The following is a 21,322-nucleotide window of genomic DNA, read 5'->3' on the forward strand; positions in this document are numbered from 1 at the left end:
AATGACGGAGGCTGACCCACCGGTACATGGAGGTTTAACGATGGGTGGTTTTGGTGGGCAGAGAAATAATGTGATTGAAGATGATCAAATGGGTTCTTGAGGGCATGAACAAAGGCAAGATTTTTTGGAAAGAGAAAAATGAGAGATTTTAGGGAGATTGAAAGAAATAAGATTGTATCAACAACAAGAGGTATAATTGGATCATGCAAGGATTTTCATCAGAATTATATGGACAACCTTCAATTTTTATTACAATATTATGGATTTAGTGTTTATTATAATCGTATTTAAGAATGATAGTATATAGAATGAGATCCGGTATAAATAAAACTAATATACAAAACATACAAATAACTAGAGTAACTATAGTTTTGAATTAGAGTAATTATGTTATAAAAAGTATTATAGTGTAATAATAATAATTATTCTAGTGTTAACATAATTACTCTAGTTATTTGTTCACTTCTCACAATAAAAATCATTTGTATTTGATACAGACCCTACATATTTATGATACTCTACTATCTTAATTTAAGGGTGTTGAATGAAAAAGCTAGACTTGCCGGTCGGATGAAAAAACGAACCCTTCGTTGATTGGCTCGGTTCGCATGGCTAACATTAGTTGGACCAGCCATGTTTCAAGAAGGGAGACATGAAACATGAGTTTGGCTGAGATTGGTTTGGGATTCGGTTTGAAGTTTTTTTTCATCATCAAATAGTTGTGTAAACAAGGGTTCGTTTGGGTTTGAGTCCATGAATTTTGAGAATGAAACTTTATTTTATGTAGGATTGTAGGTGTGATAAAATATGAAGTTATATTTTGTGCTTACAATGATTTTGATTAAAAAAAACTTATTTCTTTTCGGATACTAAAGTTTAAAAGAAATGATTATAAAATTGTTTCCGTAGAAGGGAGAACTAAACTAGAAAAGAAAAGGTCCACTTTTCCACGCCCTTCACCGTTCTCCTAGGTGCGATGACCACACAATGCTCCCCATTGTATCCCTTGTAACATACGGCTCCCCACGCGACGTGATATAAGTTGTAAGCTATGTTCGAGGACGTTATTGCATATCGCTGGCCTTTATGATAGAATAAATCAAGGCACATCTAAGTTCTTGCAATGTAAATTTGTAATGTCTAATCTTTAAGGACTAGTTTTGTAATTGTAAAACATGGGTATGTTACGTATGTATGTATATTCCGCTATTTCTAATAAGTGAAGGTGCTAATAATTCTTTTATCAAAAAAATAGAAAAAAACAATGCCTTCTTTTTGTGCAAGAAAACTCACTATTTATTTCTTCCAACAACAATAACATTATAACAAAACTTATTAGTTCAATTTCAAAATTTGTGAAGCAATGGATTCAATGATGAAGGATCTCAACTCACCACACTCAATGGAAACCACTATTATCGGCGTCACTTACGCGGGTGCGTTATTCTCGGCGCCGATTCTCGCACCAGCACCGGTAAGTACACCTTCTCATTTATCTATCCAATATTGGTGTCAACTGTGTCGGATTGACAAGTTGACGGGTTTAAAATGTGCAACCTAAACCCGACCCCACCCATATTATTATGTCTCAAAGATTGAAAAAAAGAAGTTTTAAAACATAAATAAAAATATAATTACAATAGTTTTTCTTAAATGTTTTTTTTCAAATGGGTCGTGCTAGTCAACCCGAAAGTTGTTTCTATTTTGTGTCGGGTTCGGGTCATGTTTCATGTCGTGTAGACACGACACGACACTTCACTTGTGGCCGAGCTCTGATTGTATTAAGTGACTAATAAATTCTTAAAATTTGGATTCATCTACTGGAATATGAATTTGTATATATAGGATTATACGTTGGCGAATAGAGCTTCGGACAAGATCACTCAACTGACTGATAATGTTTACCTATGTCGATCTGGATCGGTACAATTCTCTGATTGAATTAAGTAGATTGATTGTTTGAATCATAAAACAACTAGTTTTCATGTTTAAACATCCCTTCACTTTATGTCTTATATACTTATACTAGCTATATATACAGATAAATTGTATAATAATGTATTTGTGTTGTTCAGTTAACATCTTTATGTAATTTAATTTTTTTTTATCATATGGTTTCTAATTTAAGATTTTAGTCAAATATAGAGAATAGAGATTAGAACAATCTTTTTATATTTTGTGTGTATCTTAAGTCCAGTTCAACAGTCCGACCCGGGCTAGTGAACTACTAGAGTGTCTGGTTCGAATTGGATAGGTTGAACCAGTAGAGCGCCTGGTTTGAGTCGGACAGGTTGAGCCAGTAGAGTGTCCGATTTTAATGATCTGTCCGAATATATAAACATTTTCTATTATGGAGTCCAAAATATATAATAAATGGCAATGTGAAGTTGTTATAATTTGAACTTTTAACAAATGCATCAAATCTGTTTGGTTTAAGACTGCGTTTCGTGTAATGAGAATCGTAATGTATATTTTTTAACCATATGATATCATTAATTGGTATATATCGGATACCTGTTGGGAAACTGTCATAAACAAACCTGATCGATATTCAAATAATCCCCAAATACAAAATGTCTCTTCTGATCAACACAACCAGGAGACTAATACAAACCAAGAACAATAGATCTCTCAAGAGAAGAAAGAAGTCACAAACTAGTCCTAGATCTGAAACGAAGAGATCATCGGTGTGAAACTTTTTGAGAGAGAGAACATTTATAAGATTTGAATGAATTCAACTAAAAAAATATCTCCAGATGCAAAGGTGTATCCAACGGCTTCATCCTCCATCAAATGGGCTTCATATAAAGGAGTGGCCAGCCCAAGAGTCCAACATATTCAGCCCAATATCAAAACCTCATAAACGAAATAGAAAATATTATGACCAGATCAAATATAAAAGATAAATATTGAATTGACCAACTCTAAAACTAGCATACCTTTTAACACCCCCCCCCCCCCCCCCCAATTCAATATTTAAACACATCAACTAAACCTAACAAATCACAAATTTTATTATGATGAGAGGGAAACAAACCTTTGGTAAAAATGTCAGCTTGTTGATCATTTGAACCTATTTTCTGAATCTTAATAGTACCAGCAGCCACCCTTTCTCTTAAATAAAAGAGATCCACTTCAAAATGTTTCGTTCGGTCATGGAAAACCGGATTAGAAGTTATTGAAATGGCTGCAGAGTTATCACACACCATTTTTACAGGCAACTTAACTTGCACTCCTAATTCCTTCATCAGATTTAACAACCAGATTACCTCACCAGTAGCTGAACACATTTCTCGATATTCAGCTTCAGCTGAAGACCGAGACACGGTACTTTGTTTTTTACTTTTCCATGAAATCAAAGATTTTCCAAGAAACACACAATATCCGGTCACCGATCTCCGAGTGATCAAGCACTTGGCCCAATCTGAATCCGTAAAGACAGAAATGTCTAGATTATCACTTGCAGTGATTAAAACACCCTTTCCTGGTGATTTCTTTAAATACCTTAGCAGCCTTAAGCAAGCCTCAAGTGAACACTTGTAGGACTATGCATAAACTGACTAAGATATTGTACAACATATGCAATATCAGGTCTAGTATGGGAAAGGTAAATTAATTTCCCAATTAATTTTTGAAACTCGGAAATATTCATTAACAATTCACCTGACTCTTTGTTCAAAACAAAATTTTGTTCCAAGGGAACATTAACTGGTTTAGATCCAGTTAAACCAAATTCTTTCAAAAGTTCGACACAATATTTTCTTTGAGAAAGACAATATCCAAAATCAGTTTTTAAGACTTCAATTCCCAAAAAATATTTTAGTAAACCCAAATCCTTAATCAGAAACTTAGTTTTTAACAAACTTTTAACAGATTCAATTTCAGTATCACTATTACCAGTGATGACTATATCATCAACATACACAAGCAACACAATAAAAACATCATTTGTACTTTTAACAAACAAAGAGCAATCACTTTTACTTTGACTAAACCCTATATCTAACAAGACACTAACTAATTTTTCATTCCACATTCTTGGTGCTTGTTTAAGACCATATAGAGATTTTTTCAACTTACAAACTTTGGACTCATTTCTAGAAAAGTAACCTTCAGGTAAGGTCATATACACGTATTCATTTAAATCACCATAAAGGAAAGCATTGTTAATATCCAGCTGATATAATGACCAGTTTTTAGAAGCAGCAAGACTAATTATACATCTAACAGTTATCATTTTGACAACAGGAGAGAAGGTCTCATCAAAATCGATTCCTTCTCTCTGACTAAATCCTTTAGCAACAAGTCTGGCCTTATACCTCTCTACCTCTCTTGTGGATGCATATTTTATTTTATACACCCACTTACAACCTATAGGCTTTCTACCACTTGGAAGATCAACCAATTCCCAAGTATTATTCCTATTCAAGGCTGTCATTTCCTCATTCATTGCTATAACCCAATTAGTATCACTAACCGCTTCAGTGTAATTCTTAGGTTCAAAACTTTTGTTTAACATAGAAACAAGACAAAAATTTTCCTTATTTAAGTTGGAATAGTTTAGAACCTTTTCTAAACCATACTTAACTTTGCCCTCAATTATAAAATCATGCAACTTTTTGGTAAACTAAAACTCCTAGTAGATCTTCTAACCGTTGTGGATACATGTCATTATTACCCTCAGATTGAATTGTTTCATCATTTATAACACCAGTTCCATCTACCTCACTGGCATAATTCTCCAAAATGTCAGGCTGCAGAACCCCTTCAACCTCGCCAGAATTTCGGGAACTACACTCAGGTGGCTGATCAGAACTGATGTTTCTAGAAACTCCTCCCTCCTCATCATTGGGAATTTCTACATTTAGGTTACTTTGGTTGTCACCGTCAAACTTATCAAAAAAATTCAGATTATTAGTAGAGGTATCAGAATGATCATCAAAAATTTTAAGAAAAGTTTTATCTTTAAAAGGAAACACTGACTCATAAAATTTAACATCTCTAGAAAATACAACTTGTTTTGTCTCAATGTTCCATAACTTGTAACCTTTTTTATTAAACGAATATCCCAAAAACACACACTTTTCTGCTCGTTTTTCAAATTTATCCATATTATTTAATAATGTATAAAAACACAAACAACCAAAGCTACGTAAATGCAGTAAAGAGGGTTTAAATCCAAACAGTTTTTCATATGGAGATCTACCATTCAAAACAGAAGAGGGAGTCCTGTTAATCAAGTAAGTTGCAGTTAGAACACATTCGGACCAAAAACTCAAAGAGACACCACCTTCAAATAACAAAGACCTAGCCACATTTAACAAGTGTCGATGTTTCCTCTCAACTATACCATTTTGCTGCGTTGTATGAGTACAAGAGGTTTGATGAATAATTCCCTTTTTCTTAAAAAACTCTTGAACTTGATTATTAACAAATTCAGTACCATTATCAGACCTAAAGATCTTAATTGTAGTTTCAAATTGATTTTCAAGCAGATTACAAAACATTTCAATGTTGGAAAAAACTTGTGATTTATCTTTTAAAAGATACACCCAGACAGCTCTAGAGAAATCATCAACAACAGTCAAGAAATACCTAAAGCCTTCTTTACTTTTAACCCTATAAGGGCCTCAAACATCAAGATGAACCAACTCTCCAACTTTGAGTGATTTGTGATCACTTAAAGGAAATGGTTCACAATGTTGTTTTGCTTTGGTGACACACATCATAAGGAATAGTTTCATTAATCACTTTTAGGCCTAGATCATGTTTTAAAACATCTAAAACTTGATTAGCAGGGTGTCCTAATCTAACATGCCAGAGATTAATTTGATCATAGCTATTAAAACAAACCTTTAACGACTTAGTGTTATCACCACAGAGATATAACCCATCTATTTGACTACCAGTCACCAGGGTTTTCTTTGTGAGTGAATCCTGAATAAAACAATTTTCTTCATTAAAGGTGACAGAAAAATGATTATCTTTAGCAAGTTTATAGACCGACAAGAGATTGACATGGTATTCTGGAACAACGAACACATCATTTAAAATCACACTATTATTTAACCTTATACTTCCAATTTTAATTACCTAGGCAGTTGACCCATTAGGTTGTTTAACACTTATCTTATATTCGGAAACATCAATTGGATTAAAAATCTGTTTATCACTATTTACCATATGCTAGTTAGCTCCAGAATCTATGATCCAATCATATTCGGTTGACTTCTCATGACTGCTATTGAAGGAAAAAATATTTTTAAAGAAAATAGAATTAGAAAAACAACTTAAAAGATTACCTCCTACATTTCCTCCTTGCTGCTCTTCACTCGACCTTTCATTCAACAACCCTAACAATATAGTCACTTGCTCAGGAGTAAGCGAACTAGGAGAGGCATTAGAAGACGACACATTTTTACCAGAAACACAATTAGCAGCATTAGACTTGGGTGCCCCCTTAGGTCTAGAACTTTGAGGGTACCCAACTAATTCAAAACATCTTTCTACTGTATGACCTATCTTTTTGCAATATGAACATTTAAGGTTTGGATTAGGTCCTCTAATAAACTTATTCTTATTATCAAAGTTTTGATTAGTTTTAGAAACAAACCCTACATTTTGAACTTGACTTTTAAAAGAACCATTTGAATTTCTATGTGACTCTTCCCTAGACACAATAGAAAAAACATCTTTAACAGTAGGGAGAGGTTCTCTCGTCAACAAGTTACTTCTAATAGGCTGATAGACGTCATCTAATACCATAAGAAATTGCATAAGTTTGATTAAATGGTTAAAATCATTAAAACTCTTCGAAGCTTGACAAGAACACGAAGGAAGCTGAACCATGGAATCAAACTGCTTCCACATGGTGTTGAGTTTGTGATAATAATCTGCAACAGGAGTACCATTTTGGGCAAGCCCATTGATCTTCTGATACAGATTAAAGATCATAGACCCATCCACCTTGTCATAGGTTTCCTTCAAGTCTTCCCAAACCTCAACAGCAAGTTGGGAATAGACTTGTCCTACGTATAGATCCTCACTTATAGAATTTAAAATCCAAGTGAGAACTATAGCATTACATCTATCCCACTGACTTGCTAAAACAACATCATCTGTAGGTTTAACACATAATCCAGTTACAAAACCATACTTGTTTTTAACTTGCAAAGCCATAATGTGTTGTAAAACACACTCGTTTTCTGCACCATTTTGTCATCTTTTTATTACTTATTTATATAATAAATAATGTTTTTAACTCATTTTAACTTGATCTTACAAAGTTTATTATTTTGTGTAGGTGACGATGTTTAAAGAGAAAAAGGACCGAGTTTTTGCAAGACTTAAAGGGCTTTTTGATCAAATCTTGAAGAACCAAGTTGAAGCCCGACCCAAACCACTAGTAGAAACCCTTACATGTTATTATATATCATAACTTAAAAAAAAAGAAAGAAAAACCTGAACATCAACCTTGGAGGCCGATCGGAATTATCAAAAAGAAAAAAAGTTTGTTTCTTTGCTTTGTTGGGCTTTGTTGGCTAGTAGGGAACCAAAAAGTTGTGGTTTGTTTTAAGGAAACAAAAGTGAGTTTGGTTGTTGTGTGGCTGTGTTTTTACCTTCCGTGGACAGCAACAATAACATAGAAAATTGCAATTTAAAAACTCCACTTTATTACTTACTTCCAATCGGACCAAACAGCAACCAGGACAAGGAATAACAAATAATTTTTGCAAGTTTGTTGAGCCAAGGAAGGAAGAAAGAAGCAAAAGGTGACTCGGGACAGCAGCTAGGGGTCGGTTTACATCACATATTTCAGCCTCATATGATAGTAAAACACTCATAAACTTTGCTTTCTTGTTTATGTTCTTAGCTATATTGATTTTGATCTTTAAAGTTCATTGCTTTTGCAATTGAGTTAAGGATTGAGTTGTGCTTGATTAATATTGATTGTTGAATGAGTTTGATTATGAATTGGTTGAGTTTTATGATGTTTATTAAGAGTTATACCGGCTGTCCAAAAATCATGTTAGGCTAAACTTGTTAGCACTACCTAGGTTGAGATGATTATTGACGTTGTTTGATGGTTTATTTGGTTTTAATTAATTACACGACGTATTATTATTGAAAAACTTTATTTAATTTAATCTTTGATGTGTTAAAATATTGATTTTATATAATTATTGATTGTGATTCCGCGTATTACTTTGATTGATTGATGGCGTGTCGTTTGGTTAGGGTTCTACGTTTAGGTCTTAGACTTGGTGTTTTTGATCTATTTGTGGTTAGCGCGATCATAGGAATCTTGTGTGCAATTAATTATTAAAATTCAATAGTTTCACCTTCCTTGCGACCTAGAGGTAATAGGGAGTCAGTTTGTTTCGCGTCTTTAGTCGGTTAGGTTAGAATTGCGCGAGAGCGAGTTTTGGTCTTGTTCGGTTTAGTTTTGCGTGCAAATATGTGTCTTAGATCGAGTTAGATTTTGTTACCCCTTTATCCCTAGAATTGCTAGTATCAATTTTAAGCGGGTTTTGTGTCGTTGAGTCCGAGAGGAGATGCGTCATTAGGGTACCTTAGTAATCTTTATCCCGAGTGCATTTATTCAATCTTCTTTGATTTTTTGTTAGGGTTAGTTGGTGAGACCGAGAGGTAATCTAGCGAACTTTAATGAGCCTTAGTTGATTATTTTAAGATCCCGGTGTCGTGTGATTAGTTAATTCCGTTAGCCGTTGAACCGTCAATAGGATTCTTGCCTAGGTAGTCGTTTCTCCATATTCGTTAAAACCTCATTAATTTTTGCAAAGTTTTCTTGTTAGTTCCATTAAGTTAAGTAAGTTAGTTTTAAATTAATTAAAATAAAATAAAATAAAATCAAATCAATTAAATATTTTTAGGTAGGACTTGGATTAGGGTTTATAATCTGAGCCGTTCTCACATGTCTTCGAGTTCGATATCCAGACTTTCCTGATCTTTGCTATACGCGACCGACACACTTGCCTTTTGTGTGAACTAGGATATGTTGTTTGGTTTTTAAATCTTAGTTGCGATTCGTGTTTTATTTATATACATATTTTTTCGCACATCATGTTTTTGGCGCCGTTACCCGGGGACACGGTCTGAGGCGATTAGAGAACGACCCGAATTTGGGGACTTACCTGTTTTCTTTTTACTTGTTTATTTGCTTTTATTTGTTAATTTTAGCTTTTTAGTTTAATTTTAGCTTAGTTAATTTTAGTTTTTCTCAATAGTCATATGCGTCATACCCGCTCACAAGGACCTTCGAAGCTTGAAACGTCTGACGTTACCGAGAAAGTCCAACACGAGAGAGAGCGTTTTGTTTCACCGACAGGTTCTGATTCTTCTTCTACTTCTATTTCTTCCGCATCTTTTAGGGATAGGAACATGGGTGACCAACCGCCTAGGAGAGTAGTAGCTGACTATGGTAGGCCGACAACGAATCCTCATTCAAGCATCACTTTATCGAACGGTGCTGTCGCTGGCAACTGGTCCATTCCTGCCCACGTCATGCAACTCATCAAAACCGCACTCCAATTCGAAGGGCTAGAGAGCGAAGATCCTTCAAACCACATCGACATGTTTGTTCAAATCTGCGAAACTTTCAATATCGGCAACATGAACGATGAAGCCATCTATCTCCGTCATTTCCCCTTCTCACTTACCGGCAAAGCCTACAAATGGCTTAAGTCACTACCTGCAGGATCAATCACCACTTGGGCGGGCCTTCAAGAGAAATTCATGACCAAATCCTTTCCGCCATCTAAATCTGCTCGACTCCGTGAGGAGATTTGTTCCTTCCGCATGAGGTCCGACGAGTCTTTCGGGGAAGTTTGGGAAAGATTCAAGGACCTCCTTCTTAGTTGTCCTCATCATGGTTTAGACAAGTGGATGCTCATCGAGAAATTCTACAATGGAGCCACACAGCACGTGAGAGAGGTTGAACCAACTGCTAATGGGAACCTCCTTAAGAACAAAGATCCCGATGAGTGCATCGTCCTTTTTGATGATCTAGCAGCGAGCTACGAGGGGCACGAGGGCAAAAATTCTTCCACGTCATCGAGAGGAGTACTTCAGGTCGATTCGAGCACTAGCATGCAGGCGCAGATTGATGCTTTGACCAAACTCGTTAGAGTTCTTACCGTTAAGAGCGTCGCGAAGTGTGAGGTTTGCCGAGGGGGTTACGACACCATTGACTGTCCTGTTAATCCAGGTAGCAATCCAGAGGAGGTTGACTTCGTCAACAACCCCTTGAGATATCAAAACCCCGCATTCGGCGGGAACACTGGCTAGAGAAATCAGAATAACTATCGTGGGGGACAAGCCAGTGGCTACCAAGCCCAATACCAAAACTAGCGTCGATAGAATTTATTCAGGCAGGGGAGTTCAGGTCAGGAAAGTTCGGAACAAGTGAGGATAAACGAGAAGAAAGCCTCACTAGAAGAGATGATGGCTGAGCTGTTAAAGCGAGACGAGAGGAACCGAGTGACAAATGAGGCGAAATTTGCAGATTACGATGCTATGCTAAAGAACCAAGCCATGTCTCTAGCTAATCTTGAGATTCACGTTGGAGAGATTTCCAGCCTGTTATCTGAGAGAGCACCAGGTTCACTACCGAGTAATACCGAGAAAAATCCAAGAGGGTTCGCCAAAGCAGTGACTACTAGGAGCGATGCGAGAAGAGAAAGAGAGGTTAATCCTTCGAAAGTTGTCACACCTGCGGTTGATGAAGAGGAGCAGGTGGACGAGGAGATCCAGATGAAGCCTCCTCCGGCCGAGGCACACCAGCAGACTATTCCAGCGAGTACGAAGCCGGCCGATATACCTTCATCATCATCCTCAAACCCACCTCTGAGAGTCTATAAACCCAAATTGCCTTATCCTGGGAGACTCCGATCGGACAGAGACGAGGAGCAAAACTCCAAGTTCGTTGAACTTCTCAAGCAGCTTCACCTGAACATTCCTTTCCTTGAGGCACTCACTCAGATGCCCAAATATGCCAAATTCCTCAAGGACATTCTTTCCAATAAGGAGAAGCTAGCTGAGGTCTCTTCTATTCCGTTAAGTGTTGGGTGCTTTGCAGTATTGCAGAGCAAGTTGCCTAAAAAGATGGCCGATCCTGGGAGTTTTACGATTCCCTGCATCTTAGGTGACGATACGGTTCGACATGCTTTGGCCGACCATGGGGCCAGCATCAATCTCATGCCGTATTCTGTGTTCAGTAAGTTGGGTCTTGGCGAACCGAGGCCAACCCGAATGAGTATCCAACTTGCCGATCGTTCCTTGAAATACCCGCGAGGGGTGGTCGAGAACATGCTTGTTCGTATCGACAAGTTCATCTTCCCGGTGGACTTTGTCATTCTGGATATGAATGAGGATGATAGTATCCCACTCATTTTAGGCCGACCATTCCTTGCCACCGCACAGGCGTTGATCGACGTCCGTGAGGGCAAACTGATTTTGAGTGTTGGGGATGATAACGTCACCTTTGACGTAAGACAGTCACTTAAGCACCCCAAGTCGGCGGACGACTCCCTGTATTTCGTTGACACCATCGTATCGCATGTGCTGGAGTTTTTCAATGACATCTGTGGAGGACCTACCTTGGACCCACAGATCCTCGATAGGGAGATTTCAGAGGTCGAGATGGTTGCCATGACCACTAACCATTGATGGATGACACCATGTCACCACCCCTAGATTCAGAGTCAGTTGTTGAGATCGTGTGAGATGATCCGAGAGACCGGCCTTCTGTTGAGAGCCCTCCTCTTTCCTTAGAGCTTAAGGATCTACCCGATCATTTGGAGTATGCATTTCTGGACGAAGAGAGGAAGCTACCCTTCATCATCGCGTCTGCCTTGACAGAGGTCGAGAAGTTGAAGTTGTTGAAGGTGCTGAAAGCGCATAAGGAGGCGATAGCGTGGAAGATTATCGACATCAAAGGGATTAACCCCTCCTTCTGTACTCATAAAATCCTCATGGAGGATAACTTTAAATCCGTCGTTCAGCCTCAACAGAGGCTTAATCCGAAAATGCTAGAGGTCGTTAAGAAAGAAATCATCAAACTCCTTGATGCGGGAATCATTTTTCCCATCTCTGATAGCGCCTGGGTGAGTCCGGTCCAAGTGGTTCCGAAGAAGGGTGGCATGACTGTCGTCACCAATGAAAGGGACGAGCTTATTCCCACCAGGACCGTGACCGGTTGGAGAGTATGAATCGACTACCGCAGACTGAACGATGCCACTAGGAAATATCACTTTTCTCTACCCTTCATTGATCATATGCTTGAGCGTTTGGCGAGTCAGCAATACTACTGTTTTCTGGATGGTTTCTCCGGGTATTTCCAAATCCTGATATCTGCCGATAATCAAGAGGAAAAAACATTCACCTGCCCCTACGGCACATTTGCCTATAAACGCATGCCCTTTGGACTCTGTAACGCTCCAGCTACTTTCCAACGATGTATGGTGGTGATCTTTCACGACATGATTGAGGATTCCATGGAGGTCTTCATGGACGATTTTTCTGTCTTCAGGAATTCTTCCAATCATTTTCTTTCCAACCTTGATAGGATGATGGCTCGTTGCGTCGACACCAACCTAGTCCTCAACTGGGAGAAGTGTCACTTCATGGTACGCGAGGGCATTGTTCTAGGACATAGGATATCGAGTGCGGGGATCGAGGTCGATCGAGATAAAATTGAAACCATTTCTAATCTTCCCCCACCCACGTCTGTAAGATCCATCCGTAGCTTCTTAGGTCATGCAGGTTTCTATCGCCAGGTTATTAAAGATTTCTCGAAAATTGCGAGACCGGTGACCAAGCTACTAGAGAAAGACGCTCCATTTGTCTTATCTGAACAGTGTATCGAGGCGTTTGATCTTCTAAAAGACAAACTCGTTAACGCTCCGATCATGATTGCTCACGACTGGTCTTTGCCATTTGAATTGATGTGCGACGCCAGCGACTATGCCGTTGGAGCAGTGCTTGGACAGCGTAAGGAGAAGCACTTTCACCCGATCTACTATGCGAGCCGGACCCTAAACAATGCTCAGGAGAATTACACTACCACCGAGAAAGAGTTGTTAGCTGTAGTGTTTGCATTCGATAAGTTTAGGTCATATCTTGTTTAGTCCAAAACAATCGTCTACACGGATCATGTTGCCATTCGTTATCTTTTTAGCAAGCAGGATGCTAAACCACGTCTCATCCTATGGATTCTGCTGCTTCAGGAGTTTGACATTGAAATCCATGATAAAAAGGGGGCCGAGAATGTAGCGGCTGATCACTTGTCACGTCTTGAGAGAGACAAGATTGGAGATGCTGGGGTCATGATCAATGACCATTTCCCAATAGAGAATCTCATGTTTGTCAAAGCCCAGGATGACGGTTACCCATGGTTTGCTGATATCGCAAACTTCCTCGTCGATGGTTCCCTCCCTAGGAAGATGTCTCACCAGCAAAAGAAGAAATTCTTTGCTGAAGTAAAGTTCTACATCTGGGACGACCCGTTTCTTTTTCGCATAGGTGCTGATCAGTTGGTGGGGAGATGTGTGGATGTTGAAGAAGGGTGGCGGATTTTGAGCCACTGTCATGAGGGACCGACAGGAGGTCACCATGGTGTTGGTCTTACTGCTAAGAAGGTATTCGATTCAGGATTCTATTGGCCTTCGATTTTCAAAGATGCTCATGAGTTCATAAAAAGCTGTGACCGATGTCAGCGTATCGGTAACATCTCATCCCGAAATGAGATGCCCAAAAATGCTATTCAGGTTTGCAAGGTTTTTGACATTTGGGGTATTGATTTTATGGGCCCGTTCCCGTCTTCTAAAGGGAACAAGTACATACTTGTGGCAGTTGATTACGTATCCAAGTGGGTCGAGGCCAGAGCCCTGCCTACTAACGACTGCCGAGTTGTAGTGAGATTTCTGAAAAATCTTTTCTCTTGTTTTGGTGTACCGAAAGCCTTGATCAGCGATCGAGGTACTCACTTCTGCAACGCGCAGATGGAGAAGGTGTTGCAACGCTATGGGGTCACCTATCGGCTTGCGACTGCCTACTACCCACAGACCAGTGGACAGGTGGAGGTGAGTAACCGGGACATTAAACGCATTCTTGAGAAGACGGTTGGGCTAAACCGAAAGGATTGGTCCGACAAATTAGATTATGCTTTGTGGGCTTTCTGTACAGCGTACAAAACTCCGACCGGTTCCACACCGTTTCGGATGATTTATGGGAAAACCTGCCATCTACCTGTTGAGTTAGAGCATAGTGCTTCATGGGCACTTCAAACAGTTAACCTCGATCTTTCATCCGCGGGTGAGAATCGTTTCCATCAGTTACATGAGTTAGAGGAACTTCGCGATCATGCATATGCACACTCGTACAATTATAAGCTGAACACCAAAGAGCTGCATGATAGGAAGTTGAGAGGTGATAAACAGTTCAAATGTGGGGATCGGGTTTTACTATATAATTACCGATTACGATTATTTCCGGGAAAGCTGAATTCCCGATGGTCAGGCTCGTTCACCATTACTGAGGTATTCCCGTATGGCACAATTGAGATTGAAGACAAAAGCGGGAAGTTTAAGGTGAACGGTCAGAGGTTGAAGCACTACATAGGAGAGCCGGTAGCAGATCAGACAGTCGAGGTGTTCTACCTTGATTCATTCACCGAGGCATAGACGTGTTGGATGCATCACTCGGGAAACAGCCCGAGTTGTAGAGTGTGTATCATGATTTTCTTTATTATTTGTCTTATTTATTTTATTTTTTTTAGTAAAAAAAATCAAAATTAAAAAATTAAAAATAAAAAAAAAAGAATTCAAAAAATCAAAAACAAAAAAAATATGTTTATTTATTATGTTTTTGCTTTCTGTTTTGTGCGCCGCTACATGCGAGCGAGTTTGAGTTATTTCAGGTATCATTATTCGCATGATAGCTCTGATGGCGTTTTGGAACTGGTTCTCCCGAGGTTGCGGCCGCGAATGAAATGATATACGGTCGTTCAATTCATACAAAGCTGGTGAAGATTCTGCATATAAACCAGGGGAGTAACCCGTTCTCTATTTTATTTTAAAAAATTTTAAGTTTTATTTTTAATTTTATTGTATTTCTTTTCCTTGTTCTCATCGAGAACGATTTCGTTCTAAGTGTCGGGATGGGAATTTATTTTACTTAGTTGTAGGAAAAAAAATTTATGAAAAAAAAAATTTGTTTTGTTCTTTCGCTGAAAAATATGTCGATTACTTAAGTTCGAGGGACATATACTTGTATATGTTTGGTATTGTTTTCTACCTGTAGATGTACGGGATAGCCATTCACCCGAAAACTGAAAGCGGCAGGGGCGACTAAACTTAAAAAAAAATGTTTTAAATAAAAAAATAAAACAAAAGTTTTAAAGAAAAATGTCCCTTGAAAATGGTTTTTCTTCTACGTTAAGCATGAAATGATATTATTACCAATGTGTTAACGAACTCTCGGAACTTTTGAAAAATATAATATAATAATAAAAAAAGGGGATGGTTTGCATATCTGATTTGGGATGTGTCGGTAGGCACAACTAGCTTTGATAGTCCTCTTTAGCATGTTTTTTTATATATATAATAATTTAAAAACGGTGAAACCGAATTTCGATGCTTAGGGAGGATTACCATAATCTGAAAACTTTGAGATGGTAAGAACTAAATGCACTCAAACCAGCATACACCATATGTCCATCTTATTACGAGCTTAGAAATAGTTATATATTTTAGGGTGATATAAAAGATTGAAAAAAAAAAGAAAAAAAAACAGAGAAAAAAAAATATGTTTTGAAAGTTTGTTATGTATTGTATTATCCAAAGTTGTTCAAGAAAAGCAAAATGCTTGTGAAGAAAGTTATGTATTGTAAAATGCCAAATGAGCATTCTTTAAAGTTAGTAAAAGAGGCCAAAGATGCACATACTAGACGGGACTTAGAGTTTACGTGTTACCTTGGGGATGGTGACTCTGAGGATACACTATTGGGGCTCGAAGGTTCTTAGTCAATAAATATCAAATTAGGAATTTATAGGACAAAGTCCAATAATATTTAGGAATAGCTCGTACGACCTCCACAGGACCATTCATCCATCAAATTTCACCGAGTGCATCTAATTAGTACCATCAACGAGTCCTTGGCTTATGGTGATTTGTCGAACAAATTTGCTTCGACTCTAGTTCTTCTAGCTTTCTTTGTCTGAGATGGGGTAGGTGTAGCCTTGAATTTTGGACTTAAAACGCTTAATGCAATTGGGGGCTTGATTGGTTAGTGGTTGGGTTTAAGTGGACAACAATATCGGCAATCGCGGTCAATATGTCGAGTTGTTTCTTGTGCTTTAATAATGATAAATAATCTGGGAGTTTGTTGTTTTTCACTTGGTTATGATCCTGTGTAGATATCTTTTTCAGGGACGAAAATGTCGTAAGTGTGGGGATGTTTGATGTGTTGTAAAACACACTCGTTTTCTGCACCATTTTGTCATCTTTTTATTACTTATTTATATAATAAATAATGTTTTTAACTCATTTTAACTTGATCTTACAAAGTTTATTATTTTGTGTAGGTGACGATGTTTAAAGAGAAAAAGGACCAAGTTTTTGCAAGACTTAAAGGGCTTTTTGATCAAATCTTGAAGAACCAAGTTGAAGCCCGACCCAAGCCCACTAGTAGAAACCCTTACATGTTATTATATATCATAACTTAAAAAAAAAGAAAGAAAAACCTGAACATCAACCTTGGAGGCCGATCGGAATTATCAAAAAGAAAAAAAGTTTGTTTCTTTGCTTTGTTGGGCTTTGTTGGCTAGTAGGGAACCAAAAAGTTGTGGTTTGTTTTAAGGAAACAAAAGTGAGTTTGGTTGTTGTGTGGCTGTGTTTTTACCTTCCGTGGACAGCAACAATAACATAGAAAATTGCAATTTAAAAACTCCACTTTATTACTTACTTCCAATCGGACCAAACAGCAACCAGGACAAGGAATAACAAATAATTTTTTCAAGTTTGTTGAGCCAAGGAAGGAAGAAAGAAGCAAAAGGTGACTCAGGACAGCAGCTAGGGGTCGGTTTACATCACATATTTCAGCCTCATATGATAGTAAAACACTCATAAACTTTGCTTTCTTGTTTATGTTCTTAGCTATATTGATTTTGATCTTTAAAGTTCATTGCTTTTGCAATTGAGTTAAGGATTGAGTTGTGCTTGATTAATATTGATTGTTGAATGAGTTTGATTATGAATTGGTTGAGTTTTATGATGTTTATTAAGAGTTATACCGGCTGTCCAAAAATCATGTTAGGCTAAACTTGTTAGCACTACCTAGGTTGAGATGATTATTGACGTTGTTTGATGGTTTATTTGGTTTTAATTAATTACACGACGTATTATTATTGAAAAACTTTATTTAATTTAATCTTTGATGTGTTAAAATATTGATTTTATATAATTATTGATTGTGATTCCGCGTATTACTTTGATTGATTGATGGCGTGTCGTTTGGTTAGGGTTCTACGTTTAGGTCTTAGACTTGGTGTTTTTGATCTATTTGTGGTTAGCGCGATCATAGGAATCTTGTGTGCAATTAATTATTAAAATTCAATAGTTTCACCTTCCTTGCGACCTAGAGGTAATAGGGAGTCAGTTTGTTTCGCGTCTTTAGTCGGTTAGGTTAGAATTGCGCGAGAGCGAGTTTTGGTCTTGTTCGGTTTAGTTTTGCGTGCAAATATGTGTCTTAGATCGAGTTAGATTTTGTTACCCCTTTATCCCTAGAATTGCTAGTATCAATTTTAAGCGGGTTTTGTGTCGTTGAGTCCGAGAGGAGATGCGTCATTAGGGTACCTTAGTAATCTTTATCCCGAGTGCATTTATTCAATCTTCTTTGATTTTTTGTTAGGGTTAGTTGGTGAGACCGAGAGGTAATCTAGCGAACTTTAATGAGCCTTAGTTGATTATTTTAAGATCCCGGTGTCGTGTGATTAGTTAATTCCGTTAGCCGTTGAACCGTCAATAGGATTCTTGCCTAGGTAGTCGTTTCTCCATATTCGTTAAAACCTCATTAATTTTTGCTAAGTTTACTTGTTAGTTCCGTTAAGTTAAGTAAGTTAGTTTTAAATTAATTAAAATAAAATAAAATAAAATAAAATAAAACCAGTTAAATATTTTTAGGTTGGACTTGGATTAGGGTTTATAATCTGAGCCGTTCTCACGTGTCTTCGAGTTCGATATCCGGACTTTCCTGATCTTTGCTATACGCGACCGGTACACTTGCCGTTTGTGTGAACTAGGATAGGTTGTTTGGTTTTTAAAGCTTAGTTGCGATTCGTGTTTTATTTATATATTTTTTTTCCGCACATCAAGCCAGTTTCATAGAATTAGCCCAAACTGAATAGTTTTCAGTACCTTTTAGTTTAAAATTGATAATGGTTAAAGCACTAGAATCACTTGAATGAAGATATAAGGGATTACTGACATCGAGTCTACTTATTAGAGTATCATTGTTAACAACGTCAGAACTACCCATTTTTAAAACACAAGAAAGATCAAACAAATATGTCAAACACACAAGCACAGGTAATCCTAGGATGCCTAATGCAACAAACAACCAATTATCAATCAACAACGCTGGTCCCCCTAACCCAGCCAATAAATGCCTAATGCAAATAAGAAATAAGCAGTAAACTTAAAAAAAGAATAGAACAATCTCACAGTGATTAAATCGTCAAGCACCAAACGCCAAGAGTGAGAAAATTAGGGTTTCAGATCAAATAACCCTAATGTCACGAATCAGAGAACAAAAACCTAAACTGCGGAAGAGCGATGGATCAGAGCCATATCAACTCTGATACCATGTCATAAACAAACCTTGATCGATATTCAAATAATCCCCAAACACAAACTGTCTCTTCTGATCAACACAACCAGGAGACTAATACAAACCAAGAACAATAGATCTCTCAAGAGAAGAAAGAAGTCACAAACTAGTCCTAGATCTGAAACGAAGAGATCATCGGTGTGAAACTTTTTGAGAGAGAGAACATTTATAAGAATTGAATGAATTCAACTAAAAAAATATCTCTAGATGCAAAGGTGTATCCAACGGCTTCATCCTCCATCAATGGGCTTCAAATAAAGGAGTGGCCAGCCCAAGAGTCCAACATATCCAGCCCAATATCAAAACCTCATAAACGAAATAGAAAATATTATGACCAGATCAGACATAAAAGATAAAATATTGAATTGACCAACTCTGAAACTAGCATACCTTTTAACAGAAACCCGCAAACCTAACCTGTAATGAGTAACGGGTACCTGACATATATGGGACTGGGATTACTTGCTGATGATTAAAAGATGTAATCTTGAAATATAAAATATAGTTATTTTTTATTAGGATATCAACAAATGGAATCCTTTTATATGATTGTTGCGTTTTCAGGCTGCAGATTCACAACTTGTTTCCGATTACTACGTACGCCACTTTCTTCATCAACACACGTAAGGAACCTTATGCGTTTGTATTATAGTCTATACGTATTATAATTGTTGGATTCGTATACTTAAAAAATATTTGTTGTTGGATACAGGATGCAACTTGGCCAGCCTGCAACCGTTAAAGTCGCTGCAAATCTTATCAGATTATTATCATACAGCAACAAGGTTTGTGTACACTTTATTAGACACTTGTTATCGTATGTTTATTAGCATTTGCTTATTTGTTAAGTTATTTTACATATTAGAAATTATGTCTTAATGGTATTAATAATAATTTTGCAGAACATGATACAAACCGGGTTGATTGTCGGTGGATGGGACAAATATATGGAATCCCTCTTGGTGGAACAATTGTAGAGCAACCTTTTGCAATTGGAGGTGTGTTTTTAATTTGATCATAAAAGTCATATTTCTTGATTTTGACATTGTTGACTGACTTATTTGACCTTCATGTTTATTCTTAGTCACGCCAGTTTTTAAATATTTGTATGGTTTCTTTGATCAAGAATGGAAAGATGGGATGACAAAAGATGAAGCAGAGGTCCATATTATACATACTTTTGTGCATGTATTTATGAGTTTAGTTGCATTGCATTAGGGGTGTAAGCTAGCTAAGCCGCTTGTGAGCTACTCGAGATCAGCTCGTTAAAAGATCAAACGAGCTCGAGCCTTAAAATAAGTTTGTTTAACAAATGAGCCTGGGCTTGAGCTTCACTTTTGGAGTTTGAGCTAGTTCGTGAGCCTAAAACGAGCCTGGGCTTGAGCTTCACTTTTGGAGCTTGAGCTGGTTCGTGAGCCTAAAACGAGCCTATTACTATAATAATTGTATTCAATATATATTGCTTTAGTTATTGTTATATATAAAGTTATGATAAAAATAACTAAATATTATATATAATATATTAGGTGACATATATAAAATAGTTCAAAATGTGTATAAATTAATTAATAAATAATAAAAAGCTGATATCGAGATTGAAAAAACTACACTGAGCCGAGCTCAAGCTTAGGCGATTTCAGGTGCGGGCTCGGCTCATTTACTTCCCTACATGGCATGGTGTTAGGATCTAAAGATCAGATTTTGATAGCTGCTAATATGGATGATTGTTACATAAATACAGATTCTAAAATATATGAAAACCAAATATCCGTTAATCACTAAGGTAGAGTTTATATTTCTAATTCTGTTATTGCAGAAATTGGTGGTGAAGGCTGTTTCTCTTGCGATTGCTCGAGATGGTGCTAGTGGTGGAGTTGTCCGTACAGTAATTGTGAGTTTTTACATATTAATTGTGTCCGTACAGTAATTGTGTATAATGATGTTATTATCGAAAATGTTTTTGTAATGTGTAGATAAATTCAGAGGGTGTGACTCGAAACTTTTACCCGGGTAACAAGCTTCCATTGTGGCACGAAGAGCTTGCACCACAGAATTCACTCCTGGATATACTTTCGTCATCAAGTCCGGAACCGATGGTTAGTTAAGTCTGAAGTGAATTTATTTAAAACCTGGATGTTGATTCAAATCTTATAAGTGTATGCCAATGTTTCTTGTTTGATTTAGACATGGTTTATCAACACTTCTGTTGCCTTTTCAATTAAATTTATAAAGATTCAATGTGAAAGATTACCAAAACTAGTTATTTTAGATAAATAACTGTAAGGATTACCCGACAACTTTTGTATTAGTGCGACCGAAGAAACAACCCTTTTCATAGGAAGATGTTGCATGCATCCCTTTTGGCCATTACATGAATCCATCAACAGTGTGTATAGCCTATGTATCTGGTTGTAT

At 37.3% G+C, this 21,322-nt stretch overlaps 1 pseudogene across 1 annotated transcript; it reads left to right on the forward strand.

Annotated features, from left to right (window-relative positions):
- Window position 1: 1 nt before the first annotated feature.
- On the forward strand, window positions 2–21,140 carry LOC143538324 (proteasome subunit beta type-6-like; annotated as a pseudogene). The gene is made up of 9 exons (XR_013136233.1): window positions 2–92; window positions 1,362–1,474; window positions 1,846–1,923; window positions 19,472–19,530; window positions 19,620–19,692; window positions 19,810–19,905; window positions 19,992–20,068; window positions 20,724–20,798; window positions 20,881–21,140. The product of XR_013136233.1 is annotated as a proteasome subunit beta type-6-like (transcript).
- Window positions 21,141–21,322: the final 182 nt, after the last annotated feature.

This window comes from Bidens hawaiensis, unplaced genomic scaffold (genome assembly GCF_021521415.1).
Source record: "Bidens hawaiensis isolate Kalapana, Puna unplaced genomic scaffold, B.hawaiensis_p1.1 tig00011607_1, whole genome shotgun sequence".
NCBI classification, from domain to species: domain Eukaryota; kingdom Viridiplantae; phylum Streptophyta; class Magnoliopsida; order Asterales; family Asteraceae; genus Bidens; species Bidens hawaiensis.